The sequence below is a fragment of the Petromyzon marinus genome, chromosome 17 (assembly GCF_048934315.1).
Source record: "Petromyzon marinus isolate PM22_M1 ecotype Great Lakes invasive population chromosome 17, UKy_Petmar_22M1.pri1.0, whole genome shotgun sequence".
In the NCBI taxonomy this organism is placed as follows: Eukaryota; Metazoa; Chordata; class Hyperoartia; order Petromyzontiformes; family Petromyzontidae; genus Petromyzon; species Petromyzon marinus.
In genome coordinates this window covers 8,866,150-8,885,092 of record NC_133683.1, presented here as the reverse complement: position 1 = coordinate 8,885,092, position 18,943 = coordinate 8,866,150, and the positions used below count along the sequence as shown (strand labels likewise).

The 18,943-nt window shown below is 49.5% G+C and overlaps 1 protein-coding gene across 12 annotated transcripts in view; it reads left to right on the top strand.

Moving 5' to 3' along the window:
- Positions 1-18,943, top strand: part of LOC116943384 (uncharacterized) — a 326,779-nt gene that overhangs the window by 116,819 nt on the left and 191,017 nt on the right. For 8 of the 12 annotated variants that reach the window (XM_076067591.1, XM_076067590.1, XM_032956227.2 and 5 more), the window contains exon 2: positions 14,399-14,503. The exons of 2 other annotated variants lie outside the window; for them this stretch is intronic. The gene's annotated coding sequence lies outside the window, so the exon portion shown is untranslated. Of the gene's footprint in view, positions 1-13,996; positions 14,504-18,943 lie in introns of those variants that run through there. 2 more of the 12 variants (XM_032956234.2, XM_032956228.2) reach the window with 2 other exon arrangements.

Sequence of the window (18,943 nt, the reverse complement as noted above, 5' to 3'; positions counted from 1 at the left end):
AACGCCACCGTGTTGGCTATGTAACGACTCAATAGTGGCTGAATGTGTATTAGAGCTCTGATATGAAAATTACAGGGCCTGACTATATTTTGCATGTGGTGATCAAATTATATATATTCTCGTTGAGTATGGTGCCAAGGCTCTTTAGACGAGTAGAAAACTGAATCCTGGAGTCTGCGACCGCCACATCTGATCCACACATTTCTTTTCCACCTGAGCCCGAGTGCCAACCAGCAGAACTTCCGATTTTCTGGATTGAAGCATTTGTTTTTCGTGCAAACCACACGAGCACCACTCGTCGCATGCAATCTTCGGGGGTTGCCTCAGCTTTCCATATCTAACTTTGACTCCACTGCAGCATACAATTGTGCATCAGCATATTCATGGAAATTGATGTCATGTGCTGCAATGGCATCGGTGATTGGAGAGACTTATGTTGAAAATAGGAATGGCCCGAGGACGGGCCCCTGTAGTACGCCGACTCGACACGGCATATGCGATGATAATTCACCACCCCGCTTGACGGACTGTGATTGACCATGTAGGTATGACTAAATCCAATCCGGTACCCTACCGGATACACCGAACCTTGATCTTAGCTACCCGATGAATATCTCATGGTCGATGGTGTCGAAGTGAGTGTGTGTGTGCGCGCGTGCGCGCGTGCGTGCGTGTGCATGCGTGTTCGTGCCCCCTTGTGTGTGTGTACAATTGTGCTGTGCTACGAACCCGGCGACCCGGGTTAGATTCACGCTCATGGTCACAACAACAGTGACAATTATCTGAACTAGTTCTGGGCCTCCCCTAGGTTGACTCAGCCTCAAATGAGTACCTGGTACCATGTTTAAACATTGGCACTTGTGAGACAAAGACCGCCAGGAGTGGTGCTGGTCACCCACCCCGTCGTGCTATCCTGGCCTTGATAGGTGACAGCACTTGCCCCACCAGTCTGTTCAGGCTATAATGGGGGTTGTTGTTGTGTGTGTGTGTACAATCGTGGTGACTCATTGCACCGCTTTCGACAAGCAAGCCAGCATTAGGACTCAGGGCAAGTGAAAATAAAACTGATTTTATTCTTTTTTCATGTTTATTTAGTTTTATTTACTATACAGTATATTCATAATAAAAGTTTTTGGGTTCGATCGCGCTATTTATAAATGTGTCGCAACCCTCCACCACCCGACACGGCCAATCAGTAAAAAATGTGTCACGTTGACAAACCCTAACCCGTCAATTGTAATGTTATTAAATAATACACATTACAACTAATTACTAATCTACAACTGATTACTAATCATAACAATTGACTGATTACTAATCTATTATATAATTACAATTCCCCCCCCCCTCCTCAAATCACTGCACCCGCATGGGTTAAATGATGACCTCACCCTTGCTGGTCTATTTAAGACCGGGAGCAAGTGAGGGCTTCACGATTCTGGCAAATTGCCCGATGATGCTGGATGTAATTACCAGCGAAACGTCGTACTCAATTTTTTTTTTGTAAATGTTGCGGATTCACTCACCGGTGGGCTAAAATAGTGAACTATTTTTTTTTACTGATTGGCCGTGTCGGGTGGTGGAGGGTTGCGACACATTTATAAATAACGCGATCTAACCCAAAAACCTTTATTATTAATAATATTGGTCGCGAAAGCCTACGTGTTAAACTAGACAGTATATGTTACAATATTACATACAAAGGTAGAATACTTCTTGTTTATGAGTTTAACAATGCTCCCCTTTTTTCTTGAACCATTTCACACTTTATAACACTGACCGTATGGGCATTTAAATATTGAGTTCCAAGATACCAACACATGAACGGGTCTCGGGAACGTAACCCGTTCGTAAGTCGAGGACTTTCCGTATATAATTTGTCCTCGAACTAGGAGCCATGTCATAGAGAGAGAGGATCCTTGCCTGTATAATCGGCAGTTCACCAGCATTGACTCAAGCCTAGCTCTGCTGATGAGACACTGCGTGTCAAGTCTGGTCCAGAGTTGGCTTGTTTTGAAACAATGCTGCTGAATTCAAGCGCTCACGGTTTGTGCAAGATACATTTTTATTTTTCACGTGGAGAGACGAATATGGAGACGTATATTCTGCTTATTTATTTTTTTGTTTAAAAATATATAGTTTGGTTTGTGATCGTAACGTGTTGAGATTAACAGCGCAATAATAGATTTAATCTTAAAGGTTGCGTTTGCTTTCGCTTGATCGGATTCGGGTTTGACTCTTAACGATGCCTCCGCTGACCCGTCAGGAACATGGTTACGGTGTTTAAATGTGGGAGGTGATAACTGGTGACCTTGTCTTTGACCCATAAGGTAGAGTCGCAGTGTTTGGTGCTGGGGTCCACAGGGAGCGTGGTTAGAATTAGCATGTCTCACGGCCACCGACAAGACAGCCGTCTGCACATATAAGCACATGCAGTGTGTGTCTGTGTGCCAGCTCCTGCACCTGCTGAATTTAGGGGATGTTGAGTACTGTGGTCTCATTGGAGCCTGAGTGGATGTGAGAAGCGTGCAGGAGAGTCAGATTGCTTGACATTGAACCTTGGGATAAAGATATCCGTATCAGAATGCATGCAATTAACCACTTCCGCAATGCCACCTTTGCTCTGGCGTCACAATTTGAAGTGGGGAAGGAGGCTGTCACTTCATCTGTCTGCGTTGACTACATAGTATTTAACAACAACACCACACACACGCGGGTATGCGGTATTGCGTGTGCAAATGCTCTCCGCCTCATCCAGACGAGCAGCTCAAAAGAGCCGAACGCGCGTGTGGAGGCTCCTCTATTGCTTGGAGCACTGACTCAGAGAGTTGACATCAATGTTCCCACCCCCTGCAGCATTTTGCTTCCATTGCACGCGACTCCCGCCAGGCGACAGCTCACCGAGGCCGGTCTCTCGGGCAGTGGCTGCCCCCAGCCCCTCTTGTGCAGCCGCGAGCCGCGTAAACGCTCAAGACATTTTGCGTGAAACAGAGAATATCCGGTGTTTTGTAGAATGAGATTTCGAATCAGCAGCAGTTTTTGCGGGGCCTGGTGGCAGCGCCAGTGGCCCCCCCGCTTCCCCTCAGGGCCTGGTGGCAGCGCCAGTGGCCCCCCTACTTCCCCTCGGGGCCTGGTGGCAGTGCCAGTGGCCCCCCCACTTCCCCTCAGGGCCTGGTGGCAGTGCCAGTGGCCCCTCCGCTTCCCCTCAGGGCCTGGTGGCAGTGCCAGTGGCCCCCCCGCTTCCCCTCAGGGCCTGGTGGCAGTGCCAGTGGCCCCCCTACTTCCCCTCAGGGCCTGGTGGCAGCGCCAGTGGCCCCCCCGGCTTCCCCTCAGGGCCTGGTGGCAGCGCCAGTGGCCCCCCCGCTTCCCCTCAGGGCCTGGTGGCAGCGCCAGTGGCCCCCCCGGCTTCCCCTCAGGGCCTGGTGGCAGCGCGAGTGGCCCCCCTACTTCCCCTCGGGGCCTAGTGGCAGCGCCAGTGGCCCCCCCACTTCCCCTCGGGGCCTGGTGGCAGCGCCAGTGCCCCCCCCGCTTCCCCTCGGGGCCTGGTGGCAGCGCCAGTGGCCCCCCCACTTCCCCTCGGGGCCTGGTGGCAGCGCCGGTGGTCGGCCCGCTGCAAAGAACGGTGGTGGGGGGGGCTCTCCCCTCCTCTGGTCTGGACGAAGGTTTGGGTTTGAACCTAGGAGAATGCGGCTCAGAGGCGGCTGCCTGGAACTTTACTCCACCAGATATCGGGCGAGTTCAGTGGTATAAGGGTCGACCCTGGGATGCTTCCACACCAATAGGATACGATTCCAGCTTTCTGTGCTTCTACTAACATGTACAGTTATTATATTATTACAGTACTCTGTAATAATATTTACATTTTTATTGTAACTAATATTTTTAAAAGTTACGCATTTTTTGCTGATGTTGCAAATGTTATATATTACGTTGTTTCTGTCTGTCAGCATCATATTATTATCGAGATTGCGATCTCTAGTTCGTTAACTTTCTGTCCTTGAGTCTCTTGATGTTTGTGCATTACGGTTCCCTGCGTTGATACGTTGCGAGCAGCGTTATGTGATTGGGTGAGTTTCAACCTTCGCTTTGTCTATTGTCGGATCTACATGGTTACCACGTAACCTATGTGTTTCACCCATCCATCATCCCTCCGAGCATGGGATTTCTCTGGGCACTCAAGAGGAAAGAGCTAGCCAATAAAATACCGGCATCTGTCTTAAACATGCTTATGATTCCTTGAAAATGTACTGGCCGAGGACAGGGAGATTTGTGATTATTATGGCGTTGGCTGGCAACATGAATACATCGTTAACACGTAAGCTATTGCAGCCAACACGATTCATTATAGGTTTTGGCCTTACAGTGAGGGAAAAAAGTATTTGATCCCGTGCTGATTTTGTACATTTGCCCACTGACAAAGAAATGATCAGTCTATAATTTTAATGGTAGGTTTATTTGAACAGTGAGAGACAGAATAACAACAAGAAAATCCAGAAAAACGCATGTCAAAAATGTTATGACTTGATTTGCATTTTAATGAGGGAAATAAGTATTTGACCCCCTCTCAATCAGAAAGATTTCTGGCTCCCAGGTGTCTTTTATACAGGTAACGAGCTGAGATTAGGAGCACACTCTTTAAGGGAGTGCTCCTAATCTCAGCTTGTTACCTGTATAAAAGGCACTTGTCCACAGAAGCAATCAATCAATCAGATTCCAAACTCTCCACCATGGCCAAGACCAAAGAGCTCTCCAAGGATGTCAGGGACAAGATTGTAGCCCTACACAAGGCTGGAATGGGCTACAAGACCATTGCCAAGCAGCTTGGTGAGAAGGTGACAAGTTGGTGCGATTATTCGCAAATGGAAGAAACACAAAAGAACTGTCAATCTCCCTCGGCCTGGGGCTCCATGCAAGATCTCACCTCGTGGAGTTGCAATGATCATGAGAACGGTGAGGAATCAGCCCAGAACTACACGGGAGGATCTTTTCAATGATCTCAAGTCAGCTGGGACCATATTCACCAAGAAAACAATTGGTAACACACTACGCCGTGAAGGACTGAAATCCTGCAGCGCCCGCAAGGTCCCCCTGCTCAAGAAAGCACATATACATGCCCGTCTGAAGTTTGCCAATTAACATCTGAATGATTCAGAGGACAACTGGGTGAGAGTGTTGTGGTCAGATGAGACCAAAATGGAGCAATGCTGCCTATGACCCCAAGAACACCATCCCAACCGTCAAACATGGAAGTGGAAACATTATGCTTTGGGGGTGATTTTCTGCTAAGGGGACAGGACAACTTCACCGCCATGTACCGTCAAATCTTGGGTGAGAACCTCCTTCCCTCAGCCAGGGCATTAAAAATGGGTCGTGGATGGGTATTCCAGCATGGCAATGACCCAAAACACACGGCCAAGGCAACAAAGGAGTGGCTTAAGAGGAAGCACATTAAGGTCCTGGAGTGGCCTAGCCAGTCTCCAGACCTTAATCCCATAGAAAATCTGTGGAGGGAGCTGAAGGCTCGAGTTGCCAAACGTCAGCCTCGAAACCTTAATGACTTGGAGAAGATCTGCAAAGAGGAGTGGGACAAAATCCCTCATGAGATGTGTGCAAACGTGGTGGCTAACTACAAGAAACGTCTGACCTCTGTGATTGCCAACAAGGGTTTTGCAGAGGGGTTAAATACTTATTTCCCTCCTTAAAATGCATTTTTCTGGATTTTGTTATTCTGTCTCTCACTGTTCAAATAAACCTACCATTAAAATTATAGACTGATCATTTATTTGTCAGTGGGCAAACGTACATAATCAGCAGGGGATCAAATACTTTTTTCCCTCACAGTAGGCCACTTCATGATCTGGTCAGGTGAGCGTCGTTTTTATTCTGAAGCCTGCATCCTGTCCTGACAGCGTGTGACGCAGTTTGAAGCGTAAATGTCCGCTTCTCTTAATTGAGCCGATTCTGGTGGCGGCTCGCTCACCGGTGAGCGAGCCGCAACGATCGTTAGACGCTCGCGCCACTGCGTCACGACTTAACCTGCGTGGCCATGCCGGATTGGCAACGGAGGGTTTTCACGACCTCAACATTTGGTCAGATCGTTGCGTGGCCTCGTCCAAATATCAACGATGAATCATTGACCTTAAAGAGTTTGAACCCTGCTTGTAGGCTTACCAGTGAATGCCGTTGTTCAGCTCGGGCCCTGGCGGGTGACCGGTTAGAAGGCAGCGTGTTCCCCGTGGCCGTGAGGAGCACACTGCCGGTTTACAATCCCAATCCCAGATTCCCACAACTGTCGACCGGCTTCTCAACTGGCCAGCCTCTTTGGACTTGGGGCGAGCCACCAGTGCTTACATCAAAAGCCTCCCTCATCGTGTGGTGCAGGTGGTTTCAGTGATTTCCTGCTCAAATGAGCTCTCCTGTTCTCAGCCCTAACATAGTTGGTGGGATTCCATATTCCTGTGGTGGGGGCCAGGCTGTCCATAGGAACGACCACTATTGACGACCTCAAGAAAGTTGTGCTCATTTTATCATCCCCACTAGGGATGATGGGCCAAGTCACCTCCCAACCAGGATTGGAACTCGTAACCTTCTGACTGCGAGCTGCTCGCTTTACCAACTGAGCCACCTGGCCGGGTGGCTGCTGTACGTTAAACTATTAACTATTTGTTTTTTATTTTACCAGGTAAGACCCTCTGAGCAATGTAGCTCTGTTTCAGAAGCGACCTGGCCACAAATGATATCTCAACGATGTGGCTTATCGAGTAGAAATTTATAGCAGCCAAATATTATTGAATGCATGTTGATTCAAAACGTGGAGGGAAAAACCGGAGGACCCGAAGAAAATTCTACGCGGCCACGGGGAGCACATGCAAACTCCAAATATACAGCAGGCGTCAGGGTCGAGATCGAACCCACGACCTCCTATATACCTGGCGAGGTAGTTAACATCTCACCACCGTGACTTTGCACTAACTCTGATTGATTCCAGCCCATGAGTTTGGTCTTGGTGGAGGCACTGGGGCGAGCGTGGGCTTCCAGGCTGTGCTGTAGAGAGGTTGCAGGAGAATATACCCTCAAAGGGTGACTGATGTGGCCTGTAATGCCTCTCATTTCCCAGTGTGAAGGTTGATCAAAGTAGTACAAGAAAAAAAAGCGCCGTGTCCGGCACAGACACGGATAGCACGAATGTGATGGGGCACTTACGTCGACGAGATGCCGGTCTTCGGAGCTCATGTCAGGCAGTACTGCAAGTAGGTTTCTCACCTCGCCTAATGTAACACATGGCTCGCTTAGCAGCACTTTGTTGCAATGGCTCGCCGTGTTACGCTGCTGTAGAGGGTGCCGTTAATATGCACGGAGGTTGAATTAATCTCCTGGTTAAATAGACGATGCGACGACGATAGCAGCAACATCCTGTGCAGTGATGTCACTTGCTGTGTCCTCGTTTCCTATCTCCTGGTTTCCTCCAAAATAAAAACAAAAACTCGATTTTACAAAACATCTCGGGCAGCACCCTCGTAAAAATGCGTTGATGCTCGAGCGATTATTCCCCGGGCAAATAAAGAGCGTGCGCGATTGTAGACAGAATGGCGATATAACAGAACGTGCAGACGGCTTTTCAGAAGTGTTTGTGCGGTTTTTTTTTCTTTGGGGTTGAGTGGAAAGTGGGGCTAGGTTTAGGTCAGGCTTGCGTCACCGCATTCCTGCGCTCTCTAAGGATGCTCTCTTTACTGGGCATTGCACAAAGAGCAGCTGTGCTCTGTTAATTTCAGCACGAGTCGTTCCCAGCCAACATCCACACGTGGCACTGAGTGCACACGCACACATGCACGCACACTCGCACATATACACGCACACTCTCGCGCGCGCACACTTAAACATATACACTCACGCTCAAACATATACACGCTCACATAGGTCGCTCACACACACATGCACGCACGCACACTCGCACATATACACGCACACTCTCGCGCGCGCACACTTACACATATACACTCACGCTCTCACGCTCAAACATATACACGCTCACACAGGTCGCTCACACACACATGCACACACTCGCTCACACATGCTCACGCACACAAATCCTCATGCACACGCTCACACGCGCACACAGACACACACACACACGTTCACACACTAACACTCACACACTAACACCCACACTTACATGCACACACTCACACACTGACAGATATACACACGCACACATGTACTCAGTCGTGCACTCGCGCACACTCACACACGCACTCATACACGCACGCTTGCAAACATAGACTCACACATGCATGTCCGTATACATGCGATCGGTGGCATGTTTGCTGCTTGCTGTTCATAGTTTGTGGTTCAAATACAGCAGGCCGCCGTGGTTATTATTTACGTGCAATCTGCTTCAGAGTTGACGTCGTTCTTAACGAGCAGGCCATTGTGTGCTGTCGTCACAGTCCACATTTGCCAAATTCGAAAAATTATACACTGCAAATGACTCCGTGGAGATTGTGCGTAGCAATCATCACCCCCCCCCCCGCCCTCTTGGCAGAAGAATGCCTGCTTGTGGTCAGGTCGCTTCCGAAAAATGAATTAACACCTCAGTGGGCTTTGCCTGGTAGGATGGGGATGGTTTAGCTTTTTTTGTATGTGTTTGGGTGATTTGTTTACCTTTCTTATACTTTTAACTATTGTCGTCTTGTTGTATTGTTTGTTGTTGTAACCTTCTGACCCCGCACCCCAAGTGGAACATCGTGTAAAAAAGAGCTTCATAGCTTATCGGATTCCTCCTGCAGTCTAAATAAATCTTCTAATGATTCTGAAATATTCTGAGGTGCCGAGTCATCTGTTGCCCACAGGGACGGCTTGCCACTGGGGGATGCCCTTTTCAAACGTTTGCGATGGTAAGCAATGTAAAATCTCTGACTTACTGAGCCATTTGAGCAAGTGGCGCATGAGGTGCTCAAGATTCCAGGCCATTGTTATTCTTTCTCGCGGTTGCCACGTCCACCACGCGCGACCCCTTCTACACGTGCCCACTTCTGCAAATTGAAGGCGCTTTTGTTTGCTCTGGGCAGTTTGGTGCCCTGGGATAGTTTGTAGATTCTTTATTTATTTTAAGCGAGGTTGATATTGACGGCCGCAGACTAAGAGAGGCCGCCTGCTTGCAACGGCTGAGGCAGGTCCAGAAACGTCCCAGCACGTTGAGGCCGTGCCGACATTTCAGAGTTTTCAGACGGGGCCCTAGAATAATAATGATGATAATAATAATAAAGACACATGTATCCTCCCTGGTAAATATCAATCAACCGCAGCATTCCTTTGTTATTGACGAGAGATGTATATGTTCCGGAGGTGCTCGTGAATAGCACATTTTGCGGATAATGGTATTGGCCTACGAAAGCCTATCTTTTAATTAATGTAAAGATATGCATGAATAAGCAAATAAAAAAATAAATAATTATCTTTATGGCACAAATTAAAATTGGCTCTGATAAACATAAAGTAAATAAGTATATATATGAATGTATTCATGATAGTTGAAAGACTTCCCTTAAATGATAATGATGCTGTGCATCATCACCTTACCTCATCACTTTCTCTCCTCTCGATGCAATAGTGTAGAGTTCCAGATGCAACAATTCGCAGATAGCCAAGTCCCTGAGTAACGAGGGAATGTTCTACCAATACTGGAGTTTGGTGACCCCCCCCCCCCCGCCGGGGTTGGCTACTGCGTTGTACTGCCCTACGACTTCTCAAGGCTCCCCTCTGCTTGCACTTACAAACATAAAAATCGCTCGCCCTGCCCCTGCGATTGTTTAAATGTTTCCCGCGCACGTGTATTTACGACGGCCACCGGAGAAGTAATCGCCCACGCGTGAATGGATCTGGCCAGACATTTGGACGTTTGGCGGGTAGGCAGCTGTATACAGTGATACTCTTCGTTTTGCGGTGTTCAGCTGGGGAGAGGATTACCGGTGAGAGGATCCGTGGGCGAGGGGAGTTGCACTCTGTTTACATCGATCAAGAATGATGCCTTGACTTAAAGCTTTCGTGACTGCAGGAATTAATATTCTTTGGGTCTTTCGGTAAAGTCATGTAGATAGAAAAAATAATAACAATAAAATAATAAAAATAAATTGAAAAGAAAGTGAATGAAAAATAATAATAAAAAATAAGAATAAGAACGATGCCGATTTAGTTTTTGAGAAAGCGCCCATTTTACATGAGAAATTTGGGTAGCACTTCACGCATGGTGAGCTGCTTGCATCTCATTTCAAACGTGTGAAGGGCACCCCCAGTGGCAGCTGTTCGTGTCCGGCACGGTTACTCAGCACCTGACTCACGAGTGGGCACTGTGCCTACGTCGCACGTGTGGACAAACGTGGCCCAGTCTTGCCCTCGGGGAGGAGCCTCGCTCTTGGCGTAGGTGTGTGTGCGTGTCGCCGGGGTAGTCTGTGCGATACTCTCGAGGGACTGCAGAGAATTGCTCCGTAGGAGAAGAGCAATTACAGTTCCGATCGCGTCTCACTGGGGGTACTGATGAGACCGGGACACCTTCCGAACGCTTGAAAGCAATAGTGAGCAACCTCACCAGATTTAAATTTTTATTGATTTTAATGTGGAGATTGTTCGATAGGATCTATGGAGAGGTGCTCTCCATCGCACTCCCTAGAACCAATTTTATCAAACGAGCAGTCACTCTGCAATGTGTGCACTTTAATTGGTGCTCAATTATTGTTTTGCATCCATTTTATCTGAAAGTCCACGGGGGATCTGCAGAAAAGGGGAAGACGCACAGATCCCCTAGCCCACCACAGATCCATGGATAGAGGTGCCACGGTGGCGAGATGTTAACTCCCTTGCCTGATATGCAGGAGGTCGTAGGTTCAATCCCGACCCTGACACCTGCTTGCGTGGATTTTCCTCCGAATCCTCCGGTTTTTCCCTCTATATTTAGGAAGATGCGTTTATAGTATTTGGCTGGTTTAAATTTCCACGTGATAATCCGCTTTGTTGAGCTATCATGTGTGGCCAAGTTGCTTCTGAAAAGAGCTGTATAGCTCAGTGGCCCTTACTTGGTAGTTTTTTCGTTTTAGGATTTGCCAATGAGAGAGATTGGTGGCGAGCACAGGAGAGTCGTGCCGTTGTCTCGGATCATGTTGTCCACTTCCGTCAATTTGACGGGGAGGTGTCGTCGACGTGTCACTGCCAAACGTCGCAGCGCGACAACGCCGCTCCTGAGCGCACCGCTCGCCACGCCCGAAAACAACGGACGTCTGGCACACCGTCTGTGGCCAGGCCTCGTGGCCCAAGTGAAACTTCCATCTCTCGTGTCGTGAATAAACGGCGTCCGCTCGAAGTCGGGTTTTTGAAGCAACGAAGGAGGCTCAGTCATACTGGGCTTTCTGCAGCAATTTGCTTTTTCGGCTCTAATAAGAACCGGCTTCTGTTTTTTGCCGGGCACATGTGCATTGCCGGAAATCGGTGTGGGGCACTGGCGTGGAGACAGCTGTGGCTTTTTGGCGACAGCTTCTGTGTTTTGGAAGAAACCTTAATGTTGCTGTCATCGTTGTCGCCATCGTCGTTGATGGAAGTGAAGGACGTGAACACAAGGGACAACCCAAGAGACTGAGGGACAGGGACAGACAGACAAAACAAAAGGGAGTAGAAAGACGGAAAACAAAAGAAATAGGCCATGGCAGGCAGGCGTGAGACGGGATGTGGTGGTGGAGGCCCGGACCCCGGCACCCTGCAATGAATCGCCGCGCGCGCGTGTGATGCCCGCCCACACGTGGCTTTGCAGTAAAGAAGCCAGGTTGCTCTTCTACCCATTCAGAGGTGTGGGTTTTATCTCCTCGATTGTGTAGATCATCCACTAGGATGCTTAGACTTGTTTCGGTAAATCCTCTCAGACAGAGAGCTCTCCTGTGTGATAACCAGCACTGGGGATGCCACGCACGTTTATGTGGCAGCGTTCGTTATCACTGGGGAGAGTTCTGTCACGATTGCAGGATTCGAAGGCGTTGTATATGAATCCAGCCGTGTCGTGTCGGTACATAGAAGGGGCGGGGGGGGGGGGTTAAACAAGCGGTGGACGTGGCTACGTTGCACGTGGCCAGTGATCCGGCACCGTAGGGGCAGTGGCGAGAATTGGCGTTGAGTAAGTGCCATAACCCTGGCTCATCAGGAGAAGGCAGTACAGCAGGTGTGGTCTAATCTCCATCAGTCCCATCTGCAGGAAGATTGAGTGTAACCCCCATCGCACGTGTGGGATTTCTCCAGGTGCTCCAATTTCCTCCCATGCCTCTCGTTAATTGGCGGAACACATCTTAGTATTTGCCCTCCTATGTGTGCTGTGGATCGTGCAGTGATGTACAAATGATCCCGCGTAGAAACGCTGATGATCATCATCATCTCTGTTACTGGCAGATAATGGGGAGAGATGGACAGGGCATCATGGTGCAGAGATACGGAAATGGCTGCTGAGTGCGAGGCTTGCATTCTGATGCCATGTGATGGGGCGAAAGCTCGAAGGATAAACAAGTCATATGCGTACGTATGTTGAGCTTCTTTTGCACCTTACGTTGCCAACTGTGCTAATCGGAGGTGCAAGGGAAAGACATCAAACTAAACACATAAAGCAGTTCTAAAGAAATGAGTTTTCAATCTAGATGATTTAAAGTGCGTAGCTCCAGTGGCTTTCTAATATCGGAAGGAATGGCGTTTCGATGGTGAGCCAAAAGCCACTGCCATGAGGACGACTGGAGTTATTGTGATGGTTTATGCTCCTTGACGAAATCAGCAAGGGATCGTGGTTCCTTTGTGGCAAGTACTTTGTGTGTAATGAGTGCGACCTTATAATGGATTCGTTCGGCAACGGGGAAACAATGCAGCTCAGCGAGCACTGGACGGACAAGTTCGGATCTTGCGGTACCCATCACGACACATGCCATAGGACAAATCCCGGTGCTATAGATTGGTGACTGATGCGCAGGCAGAGAGACAGAAGTTGAACAGAATACTGGTGCCTGTATTTTTAGCCACGGTGGCAATATATTAACTGCCTCGCCTGGTATACAGGTTGTGGGTTAGATCCCGACCCTGACACCTGTATATTTGGAGTTTGCATGTCTTTTTCTCCGCGGTCGTTTGGCCTTTTCTCCGGGTTCTCCGGTTTTTCCCTCCACATTTAGAATCAACATCATGTGTTTAGAGAGTTTTGGCTGCTATAAATTTCTAAATGATAAGCTACTTCGTTGTTGAGCTATCATTCGTGGCCAGGTCACTTCTGAAAATAGCTACATAGCTCAGTGGGCTCTTCCCTGGTAAAATAAAAAAATGTTTAGTTGTATAGCCATTGCGCTCAACTCTGACTCATGTGAGCCGGCTCAAGCCACACGGTCCCAGCCTTGCTTTGAATTTTCCCACAAGCCTGAGCCCTAGCTGAGCCTGAGCTGAACCCCACGGTTGAGCCGCTCAACATTTTGCGTCCTCGGAAAGCCGGCGAGCATCCTGAGGCTGAGCCCTGAGCCGCGAATCAGAATGCGGCCGCTATGACTTTCAGTCCGTGAGTCTCGAGGGTCCACGGAGAGGGGAGCTGAGCGCGAGAGAGAGAAGCAGGAAACGAAACAGTGTAATAAACTCGGAGAGAGAGAGGGAGCGGGTCGAAGGAGATAGGCTCCCGCAAGGAGGGCAGAGAGGGACAGCAGGCAAAACAAGCGGCGCGCGCGAGTGCTTGGCGCAGGCAGGGATAATGGTGCGATTGTGGTCTCCTCCACGAGCGTGGAGTCGCCTAACCCAGTGCCGTCGACCACCCCACCTCACGCCAGCCACCCCCCCCACCCTCCACCCCTCACGGCTGGGGCCGGACACCAGCCAGCTCCCAGCTGCCCGCCCCCTCAGTCTCTCCCCTCTCACCCTGGAAGGAAGTTTGCACCATGTGACGGCATCGCGATGATGATGATGAGGAGGAGGGCTGGGGAGAGAGGGGGGGAGGGAGGGCGTCTGGGGGCTGCACGGGCGAGTTTTCCGTGACACCGTCCAGTGCATGCCTGCGCGCCCGCGTGTGTGCGTGTGTATGTGCGCCTGTCGGGCGTGTGTGTGTGCGTGTGTGTTTTTTAAAACTGTTGGACCAAAAATGGCCATGACGCCGAGCGTATTGCCTCATCGCCGTTTGCACGGGACATTTTGGCACGGCCGCCCTGCGGCTTTCAGTGCATCGCCGCGCGCCGACCAGCTGCGCTCGTTGGTCCGTCCGCTCTCCGTGAACTCTTGGCCGAGACTGCGTTGACCGTCGACCGGGAAGGTCTTCAAGCCGGCCGCTCTGCTCCGCTGAGCATTTCGGCGATTAATTTTCTGGATGGTTTTTCCTTTTTATTTTCTTTGTTGTTTTCCCTCTGCCCAGCGGTCTATGCCGGGGAGTTTTGGATTCGAAAGCCAGACGCCGGAACCTGGGATCTCGACTGCCCCAGTTCTCCGCTGCTCAGCCTTCGCTCCCCGATTGACGGAGGTGAGGTCACGGCGGCTCGCTCGCTCAAGAGTCGACGCAAAAGGTGTGGGCGGCAACGCGTGGCATAACAGCTCGCGGCGCCCTTATGCCGACCGCCGGCTCAGAAAGGAACTAATTGCATGACCGTTTTTGCCGTTTAGAACCACCGACGTAAAGCATGTTGAGACGATGTGGCCATCACAGCTGCCAGCAGCGAAAGACACATCCGTAGACCGGATTCATCCTCATTAGGACTCATCAGTACAATACAGTCATTGGCATTCGCTGCTGCTGTGGTGACCCACAAGCACTAAAGGCAACGATAATTTAAATGTAAATGACAAGTAAACATAACAACAACAAAAACATAATTCAGTGCCAGGAGTGGATAATTGAGGTGAGAGGGGGCGTTCATCTCCTGAAGTTAGTAACGTCTCCTGCAGCTTCTTCTTTCAACCTTTTTTTGACGAGGCTATTGTGGACCAACTTTGACTTGATTGTGTCTCATCAGCAAGGTCTGTTAAGCTCTCGCCATCAGGTGCTCTCATGTTATAGGCTGGAGGCTCAGGCTGGTTTCAGCTTCACCGAGTCTCATCTGCAATTGGCATTGCCCTGCTGCCACTTAGCTGGTGAGCCCCTTCGTCCTCTGCACTGCTCGTAATATCAGGGCACACCAGGAGCTCTGTGGTCTATGAGGCCGCTTCTTCTTGATGAGGCTTGGTGAAGGCAAAACCGGTACAAAAAAGTTGTCTTGTTTAATAAACAAATGAGTGATTCATAATGAGAAGGTCAGTACGCCGCCCGAAAGACTGAACGTGATTTCCTTCTTGAGAATAAACAAAAAGCCACACCTGTTTATTTGTTTAGTACAGTATAGCTATATTCTTGGTTCTTTCGGTAAAGTCACGTAGAAGGGAAACAATAAAATAATAAAAATATTGTTTCCCTTCTACGTGACTTTACCGAAAGAACCAAGAATATGAATCCCTGCAGTCACGAAAGCTTTTAAATCAAAATTTTACAGTATAGCTGTTTCGTAATTTGCCAGTGCGGCACAGAAACTTTTTTTGTCAGCACCAGTCGTTTTTCTGGGGGGGGGAAGTTTTCCACAGATGTTTCCACCGCTCTCTGGAGGGTGTTTGGGGGGAATGTTTTTTTCCTCAAACACCGGTGGCAGACAGGAGTCCCGGCACTCCTAGCTCGGTGCCAATTCTACCCCGGGAGTTTAAGTCAGCATGAGACTGAGCCACAGCCGCGGTAAATGGCGAACAGTGCACCAAGCAGCATTCGTTGCACCGTGGCAGTACTCTTCGTATTTTCACATTTGATAAAGTACGCCCTTTAATCACACGACTGTATTTACGGTGTGTTATTCTTATATTTTTTTAGTGTGTGTTTAAACCAAACAATGCCAACGTTTCCGTGCGTAAACGAGCCTTGGGGTTCGCCGCGAGTCGGCGGCGCAAACACCGTGTCGCCGCTGGTGCGGCCGCTCGGGCGTGCATTGGCGTGCCACTCTCGTGCGCGCACAGTGGGACACGCTGTGTGGAAATATTAAAACATGCGAAGGGAGATGAACAAAAGTCGAAGGGCGAGTTGCAGATCTGAGTGGCGTCCGCTGCGCGTCACCGCCGCCGTGCTCGCCGAGCGTTACTCTGAGAGTGCAGGGTTGCGCGTGCGTGGGACCAGATTAGAGGTCGGGGGTCTGCTGCTCTTTGCTCGCGGGATATTGGCTGTGGACGCTGCCGCGTTGTCGCTGCAATGAGCACCGGCACCGCATCGCCATGCGTCTCTGAGTGGCATAGCCTTGGCCTCCACGTGCGCGCCGTCGTGTTTGCGCCCTCTGTGCAGCCCCATTGCCCCACTCGTGACACAGGGCCCACCCTCCCCATGGAGCCCACCCTCCCACCCCTCCCCATGGGGCCCACCCTCCCACCCCTCCCCATGGGGCCCACCCTCCCACCCCTCCCTATGGGGCCCACCCTCCCACCCCTCCCCATGGGGCCCACCCTCCCACCCCTCCCCATGGGGCCCACCCTCCAACCCCTCCCCATGGGGCCCACCCTCCCAACACGTCACCAGTCACCGCCGGCATTTTCCACTGATGTAATTATTATTGTTGTTATTTATTGTTCCGCTAGTTTACCGAGTCACGATACTTTTTTTCCGGAGGGTCCTGCCAGGTTTTCGCAGTAGGGGGTGATGCTGCTGCCGTGTGTCATCACAATTCAGTAATTTGCAGGTAATTTTTCAGCATGAGGATGTTTTGGCCAATACCGGTTACATCGTGTGTTATTTTAGGTGTGAGAAGAAACCAGAAAGCCCAGAGGAAACCCACAGCAGAACCAGGGGGGTGAACATACAAACTGCACGCAGAAAGGCACCCGAGCCCACAATTGAACCCAGGTCCCTTTTGCTGTGAGACCACGAGTGTCACCACTGCGCCAAGCACCCTGCTGCCCAGAAAGCACCGCGTGTCTCAACCACGTGTGTCAACCACGTGTGTCAACCACGTCCGCGAGCGTGTGTACGTACGGTGCGATCGCCGTGTAATTGTGCCCTATTGTGCCGCGGTGCCAATGTGTGAACCATGAGTCGGGATCCGAAGTTGTGAAAAAGTCGGTGCCCTTTGGCTCAGAGGTTTAGCTTATTGCTACATTCCATCTGATGCGCTCCAACTCACTACGATGAATCTTGACTTAAAGCTTTCGATGACTGCAGGAATTCATATTCTTGGGTCCTTCGGTAAAGCCACGTAGATAGATCAAATAGTAAAAATAATATCACGACGTTTCGATCGCAACACAAGCATTCGTCATCAGGTGAGAAATATCGCGGGAGAGCTGCTGAGAATATATGGTGGGAGAGTTATAAAGGTTTGGGATGGGTGTAGCCCAAGAGTCAGTGGGAGGAGCTAGAGATGAAGTTTGCATGTAAATGTAAGATCGGGTAAATCTTGACAAACGAAGCTGTGGGGGTGGCCATTGTATTGTGAGAGATTAGCATATCAATGTAAGAAATTTGCTTGTAAATGAAGGATTCGTTCATGAAGCCATCCAGATATATAAACAGACACAATTTCAACCGAGAAGATGGGTGCAAACTGAGCAATTATTCGAAGGACGTTATTAACCAGTTTAAGTCATAACTGGCTGTGATGTTCCCTCCCTACCTACCTATGTTGGCAGTTATTTTACACTCTCTGAGTTACATTCACTAACACAGCCACCGTTAGCTGTATTAGTAAATTGCAGCTTGCCATCCTTTTACACCTCCATGTGGCAATGGCTCTTTCCGAGCTCTCTCCGAGCTTACATTTACAAGCACATTGATTACATTGATATGCTAATCTCTCACAATACAATGGCCACCCCACAGCTTCGCTTGTCAAGATTTACCCGATCTTACATTTAGATGCAAATTTCATCTCTAGCCCCGCCCACTGGCCCTGGGGCTACACCCATCCCAAACCTTTATAACTCCTTACCTTAGCAGTGCTCCTACCATATATTCTCAGCAGCTCTTCCCCCATATTTCTCACCTGATGACGATTGCTTGTATTGCGATCGAAACGTCGTGATATTATTTTTTATAATTTTTTTATTATTTGATCTATCTACGTGGCTATACCAAAAGACTCAAGAATATGAATCACTACGATGAGTTGTTGTGTTCACTTTCTCAGCTCGCCGGTCTGCCTGCATGTGTAGTCGCTGATAGCAATCCTGCACGGCAGCGCCGTACCATTGCGGACTGCACTGCATTCCACCCTGCTGATGCACACGAGCACATCCTCGCACATCTCCTAAATATATACAGCATATATAGAATGTAAATGCATACATACACACGCACACAATGTATGCACACATACACAAAGATATATACACAATGAATACAAGACAAAAATCCCCCATAGAGCCTTGACAGACTGTAGGGGCAAGTGCTGTTAGCGAGCACCTATGAAGGCCAGCATGGCACACGAGCGGGTGGGTGACCAGCACCATGCCCGCCTGCCTTCATCTCCCCAGTGGCGATGTTTACACACCGCACCAGGTGCTCATTTGAGGTAGAGTAGACCTTGGGGGAGGCACAGGACCGGTCCAGATAATCGCTACTGGTGTTGGCCGTGAACAGGAATCGAACTCTGATCACCGGGTCCATAGTGCAGCGCACTAACCACGACCCTTCCGCTCCCCCATATAAAGGACAAATATCCTCCAAATAGCCTTAATAGACTGTTGAGGAAAGTGCTGTTAGCGAGCACCTGTAAAGGCTAACAAACATCCCCCATATAGCCATACACAATGCATACACAATGCATACACAATGCACACACAATGCATACACAATGCATACACAATATATACACAATGCATAGACAATGCATACACAATGCATACACAATGCATAGACAATGCATGCACAATGCATACACAATGCATAAACAATCCAGCCAGG